The 14498-nt window shown below is 43.1% G+C and overlaps 1 protein-coding gene across 4 annotated transcripts in view; it reads right to left on the bottom strand.

The window, feature by feature from the left end:
* Positions 1–12521, bottom strand: part of CYRIA (CYFIP related Rac1 interactor A) — a 54329-nt gene extending 41808 nt beyond the window's left edge. The window contains exon 1 of one of the 4 annotated variants that reach the window (XR_010083801.1): positions 12373–12521. The gene's annotated coding sequence lies outside the window, so the exon portion shown is untranslated. The remainder of the gene's footprint in view (positions 1–12372) is intronic. The other 3 variants (XM_063424633.1, XM_063424648.1, XM_063424639.1) reach the window with 3 other exon arrangements.
* Positions 12522–14498: the final 1977 nt, after the last annotated feature.

The raw sequence follows: 14498 nt of genomic DNA, 5'->3' as shown, positions 1-14498 counted from the left end.
GAAGTTAATTCCATAATCAGCCAAATGCATTTTAGAATTAACACATCACCTTGCCTGGGTCGTTGTTGCTTTCAAATCAGGGGAACAGAACCAGACACTCATGTAATATGTGAGCATTTGTGTTTCCACGAGTATCACGTGCAGCACACGTGAAAATTTGTACTCTCTAGGTTTTGGAGCTTTTTAATGTGTTCAGATGGACTGAACATGAGCATCTAATTTCTTAATTTTGAGAGGTCTGGACTGCTGCCAGTAGAACATTAGCCCTGATTGTCAGCTGGTATAAAATGGGCTAACTAGCAACTGCATTCCAATGCACAGCTGAGACTGTGCTTCTCCAAACTTCATCCACATCAGAGTGATGGGCAAGGAAGAAATACATCTTACAAGATCAGCATTTTAGGAACAAATCTGTGGGAATTTTTCAATAATTCACAAAGTTATATATGCCTTCACAAATTTGTTTCATCCAAGTCAGAAATCCCAAATTAATTACTTCTAAAAAATTCATGCAAACCTGAATTGAAAACATTTACTGTTATTCTGCACGAAAAGGAACACAAGCAAGAAGTTCTTGTAAAGACAAGAGGGGCACATAAAACTTTCCAAAGGAAAACACAACTACCGTGGTGCAAATATGGATGTAAATATTGTACTTGGCAAGAATTACCGTGTGTAAAACTTTGTGTAGATGTGATTTTGCAGTGTCATAGGGGACTGAGAAATCATCCTGACAACACAAAAACATACAACCCTTTCACAACTGCTGACCTACAGATCATCATCTTCCCTTGGAGTCTTAAGTGCAACAGTACTGTGTACTGGGGTTCTGTGGCAGAATTTTGGTAGTGGGGAGGGCAGTGAAGGGGAACTGGGTGGGATGACACAGCCTGCCACTGGCCAAGGCCAGCCCCATCAGCGATGGTGGCAGCACTCTGGGATAACTGAGTTAAGAATGGGGAAAAAACTGCTGCAGAAGAGCAGCTGAGGAGAAAGTGAGTGCACGAGCACAACAGCCCTGCAGACCCAAGGTCAGAGCAGAAGGAGGGGCAGGAGGTGCTGGAGCAGAGATTCCCCTGCAGCCCTGGTGCAGCCCGTGGGGAGGCAGCTGTGCCCCCAGAGCCCATGAAGGACACGGGGGAGCAGAGATCCACCTGCAGCCATGGAGGACCCCACAGAGGAGCTGCTGGGTGCCTGAAGGAGGCTGTGACCCTGTGGGAAGCCTACACTGGAATGGGCTCCTGGCAGGACCTGTGGCCTATGGAGAGGGGCAGGTTTGCTGGAGCACTTGTGACCCCATGGGGGACCCACACTGGAGCAGGCTGTTCCTGAGGGACTGCATCCCATGGGAGGGATACATTAGAGAACTTCATGAAAAACTGCAGGCCATGGGAAGGACTCAGGTTAGAAAAGTTTATGAAGAACTGTCTCCTGTGGGAGGGACCCCATGCTGGAGAAGAGGAAGAACGTAAGGAGGGAGTGGTAGAGGTGGGCTGAACTGACTGCAACCTCCATTCTCTGTTCCCCTGTGTTGTTTGAGGAAAGGAATTAGAGAATTTGACAGTGATGTTGAGCACAGGAAGAAGAGTGGGATGTGGAGAAGGTGTTTTAAGATTTGAGCTTATTTCTCCTTATCCTACTCTGATATGATTGGTAATAAGTTAAACTAATTTCCTCAGGCAGAGTCTGTTTTGCCCATGACAGTCACTGGTGAGGGATCTCTCTCTGCCCTTATCTCAACCCACAAGCTTTTCATTGTATCTGTTCCCTGCCAGCTGAGGACAGTGACAGAGCAGCTTTGGTGGGCACCTGCCATCCAACCAGGCTCAACCCACCTCAGTATTGATAAAACTGCTTATTACTCTGTAAAACCTTGAGCACCCATTTATAACTGTTGCAATACCAGCTGCCAATCTGGTCCAGTGAGTCCACCTAATAATCTACCTAATAACCATCTGCTCCAACCTAGTAGTCCCAGATGAACTCCTACACTCTGATTTACCCATGAATACTTTAATTGTATGCTTTGAACTACAGGCACAATTTTAGTCTTCCAAAGAGATGAAATGAAGACAAATATATCTCAACAATGACATCAACATTCAACTAAAGACCATCCAATAAACCATTAAACTGACAGATGTTTCAAGAAAAACAACCCAAAGTCTATAACACAATAAAAAGCCACCCACATATATGAAGTAACAAATTTATTAAATCCCAGTGATGATAACACTGCAGGCATGAGACAGACACCTGTTTTTCACAGATCTTGGCCTACATCCTAGTTCTGATGTAAAAAAAAAAAAAGACCAAAAACCAACGGCTAGAGGGAAAAAAAAAAGAAATAAATACTCCAGACTCATAATTAGTATGGTCTTTTTGCTCTGTTCCCAAGATACCTACAGTGACATTAGAAATAGGTGATACTAGGAAATGTAGGAAATTACTGTTCATCACTAAGATCTTAATTTTCTCCAGCCCCCCTTGGACTCCTTGACAAAATGCTTCATTTCATATGAAAGTAAATGCTTGGGTCAAAGATCTCAATTTTTCATAGCTGATAAAGAAAGAAGTCTGGTTTGCACAGACACATCCATTTTGCTGTGATTTCTAAAACATCATGTGTTGGACTGAGCAAGAAGAGAGACAGCTGATTTGTATGTCCCTATGTCAAATTACTTCACAGCATCAGTAAATAAAGGGAACACGCAAGGCTGACTAAACCCAAGCTGATCAATACTGTGAATCATCAACTCAGAGATGGCTTTGAACACACACACAGGACTTTATCTGGCAGCATGGTTGGAGCTGACCATCCTGGTGCTCGCTGTGCACTCTGATGCAGAATCAGGAGCCCATCAAACACCATCTAGTAACCCATGCCAGAAACTGGGTGGAACTCATTTAGAGCAGCTAATTGCCTTCTCTCTGTGGAGAAACTGCGACCCTCGTCAGTGGGAGGGCTGTGCTTTTTGTCAGAATATGTCAAAGGAAGTCAGGCAACTCTTACTTAATGGTAAAAGATAGTCACTGTGAGACTGCAGAGTAAGAGAGCTCAAGGATTTGGTGAAAAGGCACACAGTTGTCCAGATTTGATCTCTGAGCAAATCTTCAGAGAATCTTCCAATTAGTCTGCTTTCTGGAAAAACTGGAGATGAAGATTTTTAACAGTGATTATTAGGCAATGAATTCAGGCATGCCTACCTACAGTCACTGGCACAAGATGGGAGAATACCACATACAGTCATTCCTTAACAACCAGCAGGAAAGTGTCTGCAGGTTTGGAGGACAGCCTAATCCTTAAGAACTGCAGTTATCTCCTTCCAAACTCATTTATATCCCTTCCCTTCAGAATCTCTCATCCATGCAGAAAGGAAAAAAAAAGAAAAAAAGAAGTTATAAGAATGAAATGTTTGATTGCAATGTCAGTTGAAGGAAATACTACCACATACTTGGCTGGTAATACCACACGAAACACAGAATGCAGAATGTTTTGTACCATGTACAAAAAACAAAGCTACCTGAATAACTTCCCCCCCCCCGAGGCCCCCTCCCTCCGGCCCCAACCTCATCTTGTGATTCTCTCTAAAGCGAGTCATATGGCAGCACTTTTCTCCTTTTATGGGCAAAAAAAAGAGGAGAAAGGAAGTCAGCAGCCGAGCGGGACTGCAGTGCCACATGAATTAAGCAGCTCAGAGCTGTGCTGCTCCTATCGCATCCCCACTCAGTGCATTATGGATAGGTACTCTCAGAGAGGGACACTATGAATCAACTTCCACTTAATGCATATATAATTACATGTCACTGAGTGTTTCACGCTGAACTCGTCACCACAGCATGTATTAAAAACCAAAGGATAGAAGGCATGTAATATATTTGCATTTGCTTATCTACCATCTCCTTCCTTTGTGTGAAAGTCCTGTCAATAGCAGGCAAACCTCTCAGCTGGAAAACAGCTGTAGTGATAGTATGACACTGAGCAGCAATTAAAATGATAGTACTTTCTGCTGCAAGAATTTCCATGTGTTCCACACTGCCCCAGTGCCTACCACCCACACCCACCTCGGTCCTTTTCATCAGCAGCTCTACAAGATGAAATCAGGGAAAGTTGTTAATAATCCACTTTAGCAAATTTGGCATTTTTTTGAGAGACAGAACGGTGTAAATTTAATTAACTCAATGTTAGGAAAAGGTAAATGACACACAAAATTCCCTATGTATCATGAATGAAAGCCTTATTGTTATTTTATAAATGGAAAGAAAGGAATCATTGTTTCTGCCTCACTAACATACTAGACAATATGAGGACTCACATCCATAAGCAGCTACAGTATGGAGAAATTATAAATAAATCCACCTCCTCTCCATGCAGGTGGGATCTCCAGGTGATGGGATCAAGAACTTGTACGTACTCCCATCTCCCACCCAAGCACAGGCAGCAGGATCCATCAGCCAGAGAACCACGGTGTGCACATGGCCATGGGCAGAACACCTGCTGGAGTCTGGGAACACACCTGTCAGCCTTACAGGTACCACACTGAGTCAGAGCCACCCTGCTTTCCACCAGCTCCTCATGCACGTTCATTCTGAGTTTTATTTGACTATTACAACTTAATTTGACTACTAGAACTTGACTACTTTGGTTGGAAGTGACGCTGAAAGCAACTGAATTCAATTACATGAGCTATGCTTGCTGGGTCACAGTCCACACTTCAAAGCTAAAATGTAGATAAGCATTTCCAGGGTCAGAGGCCTTGTCCTTAAAACTTTTTTGTTGTTGCTTTTTTGGGGTTTTTTTTAAGGAAGGAAGCAGTCTCCCTGGTTATCAGATCACTATCAGGTCAGATCAGATGGCCAAAACACCACAGTTCAGTAAGGAGTTTAAAATAATCCCATCATTTTTTGGAGTCTAGTATTGCTCTTGCATGAAACATGGAATTTGTTAAATATGTGTATATATTTCTTATTGTTAAAGATTAACTATTTACTCCTTAGAAGCTTTGAAAGGTTACCACAGTGTATTTAATTCTCTATTGACAAACGTTATTTCTTTATAAACATGGACTATTTCTTTAAAAAGTAGTATTTTAAATCTGTAGGTGTCCTTTTGCCTTATGAATAAATTAGAAGACACTGAATAACAGCAACCGCCAAAGTACAAACACTTTATTACAATTGTGGTGACTCAGACTGTCAGGATTTGGCAGCCCACAGTGTTCCTCAGCAGCAGAACAAAAGGGGGTTTTTTTTGGCAGTTTTACTTTTAGTTCAGTAAAGGACAACATGATACTGTCTGTGCCTTAATGAATCAAAACCTCTGTAAAATAAAGGTGTAAGTAGTCAGACCCCAATCATTTTCTGTCTCACAGTATAAAACCAGACAAACATTACCTATACATCTAGGACCTCTAACATGTGCTCTGCCTTTGTCTTTTGAGGAAAAAATAAAATAAATAAAAGCAGTAAGATTATCTAGTTACAGAAATGCAAATCAGTTCTACGGGCAACACAGCACCAAAATACTTCAAAATCAGGAAATATTTTCTGTTTTCCTGTTGAACACAAGAGACACTGATAAAAAAATCCTAAGTGGATTTTTTTACACCTTCACTAACTAAAAACATAAACCCTAAAGACCTAAGTATTGCATTATAATAATACATTCAGCCCATAAAACACACTTTGAGGGAGACTCGTTTTCCAGCACCCCCAGCATGACCTCATCCGGAACAGCAAAACCATCCCTGCACTAATTGGTATTACAGAGCCCTGCTGCAGCACAGCCTTGTGAGAGTGTGAGGGAAGCGTTCCAATCAGTCCTACAGGGCTTTTACTCTTTAATAATAAAAAAAATAAAAAAACAGTTACAAAATATCATAACCCACTTCCTCTGCCACCATCAATTATTAGGGAGATGATTACAGACTTATTTCAGAAGCCTCTAAAGATGCCAACGTCCATCATGAAATCTGTATTTGAAGAAGTCACCAACTGCCTACTGATGATTCCTGAAGCAAAATACTGCAATTACAGAGCAATACAGTACAGGGAGTCAGACCGTGTGTATGTGCGTGGGACAAAGTACAACTGAGACAAAATTAGACTGTTCCTGGAAATAAAACATAACAAATTTAACAATCTAGCCTTCTCAAATCTCTACAGATCTCAACAACTCTGAGAAATGTTATAAAATCTTCCCCTTGCCATTGCTTCCCTCCCCAGATCTCACAGTATTATAGCAATCCCCTCTGAAAAATAAGGACCAACAGATCACCCACACCAAACAAATACTACTGTATGTCTCCCATGGAGGCTATTTAAACACAGTTCTGGAATCAATTTACTGGAGATAGAATCATAAGGATCAGTGATCAGAGAGAATTTTCCTTCTTCTCCAAAACCAATTGTGCTCTGTAAGTGGCACCACCTCTCAGCATTTCAATATCAGCTAAAAACTGAATTTTTGCCCCACACCATTATTAACATGCACGAGAGAAACCAGAAGATGAACTTTCTCCCCTCTTCCCAGACAGCCATTAACTCAAGCTAACCTTCCAGATTTTATCTGGGGCAGCTGCAAAATGAAAACTATAATGATCAAGCTAGATATTAAATACACTCACAATAAAGAAAATAAAACAGAAAGCAGGTTTGCTTTGAAATATCTTCGAAAAACCTGAAAACAACTCTTTCCTCCCACTTCTGAATAACCATATACGGCTTAGGCAACAATACTCTTAGGACACTACTGGGCTCAGTTCAGTTGCAGAGGCAAATAATACTGAGCTGTTTTGAAATATCCCAGTAGGTGCTGCAGGACATGGGCCTATGCAGGACATGGGTCTTCTGTCCTCCTTGACCCTGCTAACCAAGTATAGATGCAACAGTTGTTGCAAAGCATCTCATCCGAGGCAAAATATTTACACTCCACATCTGAATCAAAACAGACTCAAACTGCATCCTAAACCCAAAAGAAAGACTCTTCTGAAGTCCTCAGTCTTGCCAAAGTCTGGCTTAATTCCTTCAAAATCTATGCTCTTTTTAGATTTGCTAATCCGTGAAAACCTGAAAAAGAAACCCAAAGAAACCCATAGAAATCCAAATTGGACTCAAAGAAGAATTTTGAGCATGGCTGCAAGAAATTTGGGTATATAAGGGAAAGTAAGATAACTGGGATAGCAAGCAGGAAGCTACCTAACCTAATGGATAAGAAAGTTGTGAAGGTTGTACCTTAAACTGATGTCACCTATTCCTGGGAGCTCAAGAGGTACCTATGTTATTAAAAAGGGTTGTAAAACCCTCAGGCCTCTCTAGAAGCAAGATACAAAGTCATTCCTTTCACAGGCTCCTGAGGAAAGGCATCATGCAATTCTGAAGTTTCGGATGAGAGGGCAGGAGCATGCCCTCAAGCACCACCAAGCTATTTAAAAGCATCAGGAAAGCAACCACATAGGAAGTAGAAGTGGGTGGTAGACTCTTTTCAGGTTGAGAGACAGCCTTCCAACAACATCTCTGCACGCCAGGGTAGTGCCCTAAACCACAGGCTATTGTCTGTCCTAAGACTATTCCTGCAGAAGCTATGAAATAGAAAAATATTTACTGGATGAAAGAATGAAACACCTATAGAAATCAGATTTCCTTCACCTGAATGCCTTAATCAAAGGGCAAGAGCCTAGGCCTTTGGCCTAATTACTGAGGGTTGGGTTTTGATTGTTTGTTGTTGTTTTTTGGTGGTTTTTTTATTTATTTTTTTCCTCAAAGGTTGCAGGTGAAATAAAGGACAGCTTATGACACTCTGCTTGTTTCACTCTCTTGGGAAGAGGGTGATGTGAGCTCAAGGTACTTAAAGCTAAAAAGGACAGAGAATAAAGTGTCACACTTAATGAATATGGGACGCAACTAATGCACCATAAAACATGAAGAGAAGAGAGATTAACATCATTGCAAATGCTTCTACTCAAGTTTGAGTAAATAGCTTACACTTATTTCTTAGCAAAACAAGCTTGCCTAATCCTGAGGGAACGTTCCCATCTCTGGATGCCAAAGGCAGTGAGGCAGGAGAGAAATTCCACTCTCCAGAACAGTCTCGGTGGTAACAGCTATGGATGAATACAGAAAAGAAGTTCTGTGCATTTCATTTTCTTCACAGTAAAATATGTAGAAACGTGTGCTTTTAGACATGGGTTTTAGGACCATCAACCTCAGCTTTGAGGCATCTAATTGTAAAATAGGCCACTCAAATAATTTATGAATTCAGGCAGTAATACAGCAGAGAGAAACCCCCTCCACCACTGCCCGAATCCCATAAATTATGTATAAGAAAGCTTCTAACAACTATTTAAATTTTAAGTCAAACCTATGTGTATCAGAGAGATACAGGACAGTAGAGAATGACTTTTATCTAAAATGTCAGTTTAAGTCTACACATTCCCTTAAAAACACCAAACCACATCCACAGTGGTTTTATATTGTGCAAACTTGCTTTCTGTCATCCCGAGCTCATCACAGACAAATGGGATAAAACTCAAGATTTCAGTATGATCCATGCCATATTCTAGACACAACAACTCCCATGCTGAATGGATGTTATGGATGCTCTTCAGCAGGCCTGAGGAACACACGTTCACAAATCACATTTATTAACCCAAGACTTGAACCAAACCAGACTAGCACTTATGACAGGCGCACTTAACACCACAAGCTGCACTGCTACTGGAACCTTCAAAATTAACATTTCACACATTATAAACATGATAAATTCCTTACACAGATTTACTCAAAGATAAGACTAGGACTTATGCATTAACTTCACCTTTTGCACTGCTGGTCATCCAAACCATATTGTTAAAATTTGTCAACCTGTCCATGATGAAAAGCACTACAGAAGTACTGTCATGGAAAAAAATGGTAGTATGCACAAAGAAGTCTCTCAGAGCACTGGTTTTCGAGTCTATTGACAAGTTCATAAATTAGACAAGAGAATTTCAGTTGCTAGCATGCCAAAGTAACTGTTCCTGAGTTAAGGAAAGGCTGAGTGATGTTTAACTAAATCTCATGGGTGGTATCTTCATTTTGGAATAATTTCTAAACATTTTAAACCCACAATACTAAATAAAAATCTTTCAAGTACTTGTGTGTCAGTGTGGCACTGGGTCACACCAGTCCTGAAAGGTTCTTGTCCTATACCTATTACTGTTGTCTTTTCTGTAGAATCAACTACTGCTACCAGTTTAAATCAAGAACTTGTATTGAGCAGTATGTAAAGAGAGACAATAAGACATGTTTTTCATTTTAATAGGAAGCAGGAATTGGAATTTCGTCTAAGTAGAAGAACGGTAAATTCCTGGTACTTCATAACAATTAGGACCTGTAGGACAGCTCAAATCATTCAGGTTGCTCTCATCATCATTCACACGAGTGCAGAGCGACTTCTATTACAATTTTAATTTAAACAACAAAATTCAAATTTATGACTGCATTTTTGCAGCTCTCAAACTTCCCCATATATTAAATATTTTAATTCATGCCTCTCAAACTGTTTTCTCTGATTTAGTGTTACTGTTTTGCATTCCTAGATAACATGAGTGGAAAGAACTGCTAAAAGAATGATTGATAATATTGAAATAGATCCAAATACATACTGAATTCAGTACAGAGGAAACACTAAGAGGTTTGGCTGCTTCAAATTAACATATATTGTTAGCATCCATATACCCCTATCCACTGACGTTATAGGTCCCAGTAAAATACCCCGTTTGTCTCCAGGGATTTTAACAGTAGACTTAACGATGTCTGGATCATATACAGGGTCTGGATACAGAATAGCATTTTTCTGGTTTGTATAAATGTGAATTGAATTATTAAATTCATGTGCTACTGCATGTAATATACATTTAGTGCTAAAGAATGTCAGTAATTCCACAAAACATATTTTTCAGTTTCTCCAAAAACTCTAATTAGAATGGCATTTAGAAGTAGATAAAATATGATAAAGAGGTCTTACTTACAGTAGCTGTACACCTACAAAGTTTCATTTCTGTCAAAGTACAGGAATTATTATTCATCTAAATAACATCTAGTATTTAAGCTTGTTTTGTTTATCACACAGTGTGGAAATCTGTAACATACTGCACATGCAAATCCTCAATGTCTTTGTAAGGCTGCCATACTGCTGAGGACAAGATATTTCAGCCTGACAAAACAGCATCAAAAATGATGTCATGAGGACAAGCTAAGCACACTAACAATGAATTATCTTCTCAGCACTGTAAAATTCACTAATAGACTCACTGTCATGGCAGAATGACATCTGACGACAGTAACTATGCAATAGTATCCAGGATGATCACCATTTTTCCTTTCTGACTTAATCAAGGGGGTTTTATTATAATTACTGGTATACACTGTCTTTTCAATCACTTGTGGTTTGTTTCTTCTCAGTTTTTAATAAAGAGCAGAAGTTCATGGGGGAAAAAAATGGAGCATCACTGCAAAAGCAGCACAGGAGGGCACTGAAAAAGTACAGAGCAGAATACTGTAAAATATTGCACAGTAAAATATTTCTTTGAGAAACCATAGAAGTAACTCAGAAAGCCTTGCTTATACTTGCCATAGTTTACATCAAGTGAAACTTTAAAGACCAGCAGTTAAACTATACTATGGCAGTTTAAGTTGAAGAATAAGATTCTTAGAATTTTATCCTTAGTCGCTACTTTATGCTTTCTATAAACTTAAGTCAAACCTTTGATGATGTTCCCATAATTTGTAATTTAGTTTCATTAAAACATTTTTTTAAAGTCTACCATAGGAAATAGTAGGAATTTTACCATTAGTTTTTAATTTGGGCCTAGTGAGAAGGGGAAGTGGGGATATTACAGGAGAGTAGAAAGGAGATTTAAATGCGAGAAATTACGTGGTTTGTTTTGTTAATTACTTAAACAAAAAGTACATTGCTGATGTAACAGTCTTCCTTACATGTTACAGAAATATGAAAATTAGCATAGGAGAGAAAAAGGAAGTATCAGCTCAGCTCTTCCCTGTGTAATAGGAGTTGGGGTATTTTTCTAGAGCTGTGCTGAGCTTGTGAAAATCTTTGCCCACAAGGCAACCTCATGTCACGACAGCATTTCATTCCAAATCTCCCCCTCTAAAAATTCACAGCCAAAATAACTTGAATTTTTTTTATGGCCTTGCAGATGGTCAAATCAGAAGAAGCAAAGCAAAGACATCTCTGTCCTCTTTAACCTACCCTTTCCCCAAACACATGTAAAGTGACTTTAGAGCTGGTAACAAAAACAGAGAGTGTAGAGATGGTCTGTATGGCAACTAGAGACCAGAACAGGCTGGAAATCAACTCACATCACCACCCTCGGCAAGTTATTAGCAGCGCCACTGAAAGCCTGTGCAGTTAAGAGCCTCGCTGTGCTGCCAGTGAATTACGGAGCATTCGATTTTACACACTGGCACAATGTATTACTAAGACCGTAGCAAAACAAACCCCAGAGAAAAATAAATAAAACTAAACGGTCCTGGACTCAAATTAGGAGAAAAATAATAATAATAGGAAGAATAGATGCAAGCATGCTAGCTGTTCGCTGTAACACCTCCCAACATGGACAGCGATTTAAGCGAGATGAATGCAGCATTACAGAGCCCGTCTTTCATCTCCTGTCTAGGTACATCCCTCCGGAAACACCACGCTTATGGCACCCAACATCCAGCAATCATCAGCAGCTGGAATAGAAAGTTTTCGGCATAATCAAAGTTTGAAGCTTAATCTCTCTTTTTCCCCCGCCCCCGCCCTCAGTGCAGCCGGGCACAGCGGCGCGCTGTCTGACCGACACCGCCGGGCTCCCCCGGGCCCTGCCGCGGGCACAGCCGGCTCCCGCACCGCCGCTGCTCGTCCCTGCATCCACCGGCCGGCAGCGAAAACCCGGAGACCCACCCGGGAGAGCCCAGTGGCCGGGGAAGCGTCTCCCCGGCCGGGCGAGGCCAATCGGGAGCCTGCGCTCGGGCTCGCACCGCACCCGATGCCTCTCCGAGCGGGGCTGAGGCGAATCCAGCCGCCGGCGCTCACCGCCCCGGGGCCGCTGGCAGCGCTCCGCGGCCGGCGCTTCCCGGGCAACAGTTGGCTGTGTCCCTGCGGGTCCCTCCGCCACCGCCCGCAGCCCCCGCGGCGACCCGGGGCCGGGGAATGGGCACAAAGGCGGCTGCGGGGGCTCAGATCGAGGGGAGCGGAGAAAACTCCGGGGCTGCAGCGCGCCGTCCCCGCCCCGCCGCGATGCGCGGGCGCCGAGAGAAGGAGCGGCAGAGGCGGCTCGGCCGCCACCCCGCGCAGCCCGCAGCCCCGCCGTCCCTCCCTGCTCTTACCTGGGCCGCCCGTCGTCGCTGGCCGCCGCAGGTACCCTCGTCCATCCCCCGCCGCTGCCTCCGAATCAGCCGCCGGCGCTGCGGCGCGGCCCAGCCCGCCCGGCCCAGCGCGACGCTGGCAGAGCCGCCCCGCCCCGCGGTGGCTGCGTGCGGCTCCCGCCGGCGGCCGCCCCGGGCGCGGCTCCCCGGACCCGCCTCCCGCGCCGCGGGGCGAGGCGCCCTCCGATGGGGACAGGGATGGGGATGCGGACGGGGATGGGTTCCCCACCCCGTGCAGACCCTACGCGGGGACCCCCGGGCTCCCCAGCCGGGGAGTCGGAGCGCTGGGCTGCCCGCTCAGGGTCAGGGCAGGGGGCGTGTGGCTGCCACCCGCGCTGCCCGGGAGCATGGGCACTGACCTTAAGCGTGCCCGTTTCGCAGGGATCCCATCCCCCTCTCTCTGGTGACCTCTGTTTTGGGGTGGGGGAAGTGGGACGGGACGGTGTCTGTATGTAAACCCTGGAGTTCGGGACTTCACATGCTTTTTTTTTTTGCATTTCTGGCTTTGCAGAAGGCAGCGCTTCCTCAAGACGTCAAAACCAGGTCTGAGCCCATTCACAGCTCGTGAAAATACTTTGTACTTCCTCTTGCTGTGCTGCGGGTTAAATGAGGTTAAAGTCGCCGGAATGGCTGTGCAGCACTTGGTCTCCCCCTTCCCCAAAAGCCATTCTGTGCGTCATTTAAGGCGAGAAAGTAAGAAAAGAGAAGCAAAACAAAAAACTTACAAGGCACAATATTAAAAGTACAGTACAGAAATACCTGCTCATTTGTTCAAAGGGTTTTGCTTGCTGAGCTCTTTAAATGTGAGAAGCTGTGATCCCGACCACAAAGCCATCACAACTCTGTGCTAGTGAACCTGAGAGTTCACAGCTGCTTCCTGCCTCGGGCAAATGCGCTGAGGAGAGCTGTGTGCTCTGAGAGGTGTGATTCTCATGAATAAGGCAAGTTTTGGAGCGCTGCGAAGTGGAGTGGTGTGGTGGAGCTGTGAGCATGTAGGGCCGGCTGCTGCCTTGACCCTCTGGCCTGTCACTCCCTCCAAGCAAACACTCCAGAGCAGCATAACTTTCATGATTTAACGTCTTCCCCTTACCCAGGCTGGATCCAGATGTCCTTGAATTGTTCTTTTTTTGGTCTGAAAATTCCAAATTGTCTAGTTAGAAAGTAATTCGAGTGACATACTTAGTCTATTAAAAGGCTGGGTGTCTGTTTCTGTAGCACATTTAGTATAGCTACCCTTACAGCACCCAGCTTAGTAGAACACTGAGCTGCTGGCTTGCATTTTTTACCCACAAGTCTCAAAGTACCTTTTAAAAGAAGTAAATAGCATTGCTCCACTTTCAAGTGGGAAGAACAGTCACATGGAAAACTTGAACCAGGAGAAAGAACTGAATCTCAGATTCCCAGCTGGCAACGTAATGTCCCTTTTAATGATTTTTCTGGGGCATGCATTCTGACTGCTTTATAATGGTTGTGTCTTGAACTGGATGCTTTTACAAAAGAAGAGGCAGCTGTCACCCATCTTTTGGGAATATCCTGACTCTATGTCTGCATGCTATGTATGGCCTCAAGTTGTCTGCACTGAATTCATCAAGGACTTAGCCAGAAGAATATTTTTATTCTGTATCCAGGTAATATTTAGGAGTTAGAAAAATCCAGCTTTTAAATCCTGCCAAAATAAAGGGACTGCTAGATATTGATGGAGTGAACTGTAGAACATCTACATGTAGCATCGCATACTGTCATGAAACTGAAGTTGATCAGCCTGTAGGGGAAATGGCAAGCGAGTGATAGATTTCAGATTCTCAGCTTTGGATGATGACGTTAGAGACCAGGAAACAATTATTTAACTGCCTATTGGCATATTAGCCAAGCCATAACTCTCTGTGTAAAACTGTTATCTTGGTGCTTGTGTGAGACAAACTGGGATCAGATTCCTCAGTAAAGTAATTTTTATCCCTTAGGCTCTGTGAGTGATCTCACATATCACCCAGTTTTTTCTTTGAAGAGATGCAGGATACCCATAAATTTCTGTCTCATCTCTACCAGCCCCATCCTGATACCTCAAGAACCTTAAACTTTCTCAGGTG

Source organism: Prinia subflava, chromosome 2, assembly GCF_021018805.1.
Source record: "Prinia subflava isolate CZ2003 ecotype Zambia chromosome 2, Cam_Psub_1.2, whole genome shotgun sequence".
NCBI lineage: Eukaryota > Metazoa > Chordata > Aves > Passeriformes > Cisticolidae > Prinia > Prinia subflava.
Note: the sequence above shows the minus strand (reverse complement) of the source record. Positions and strands in the feature narration are given on the sequence as shown.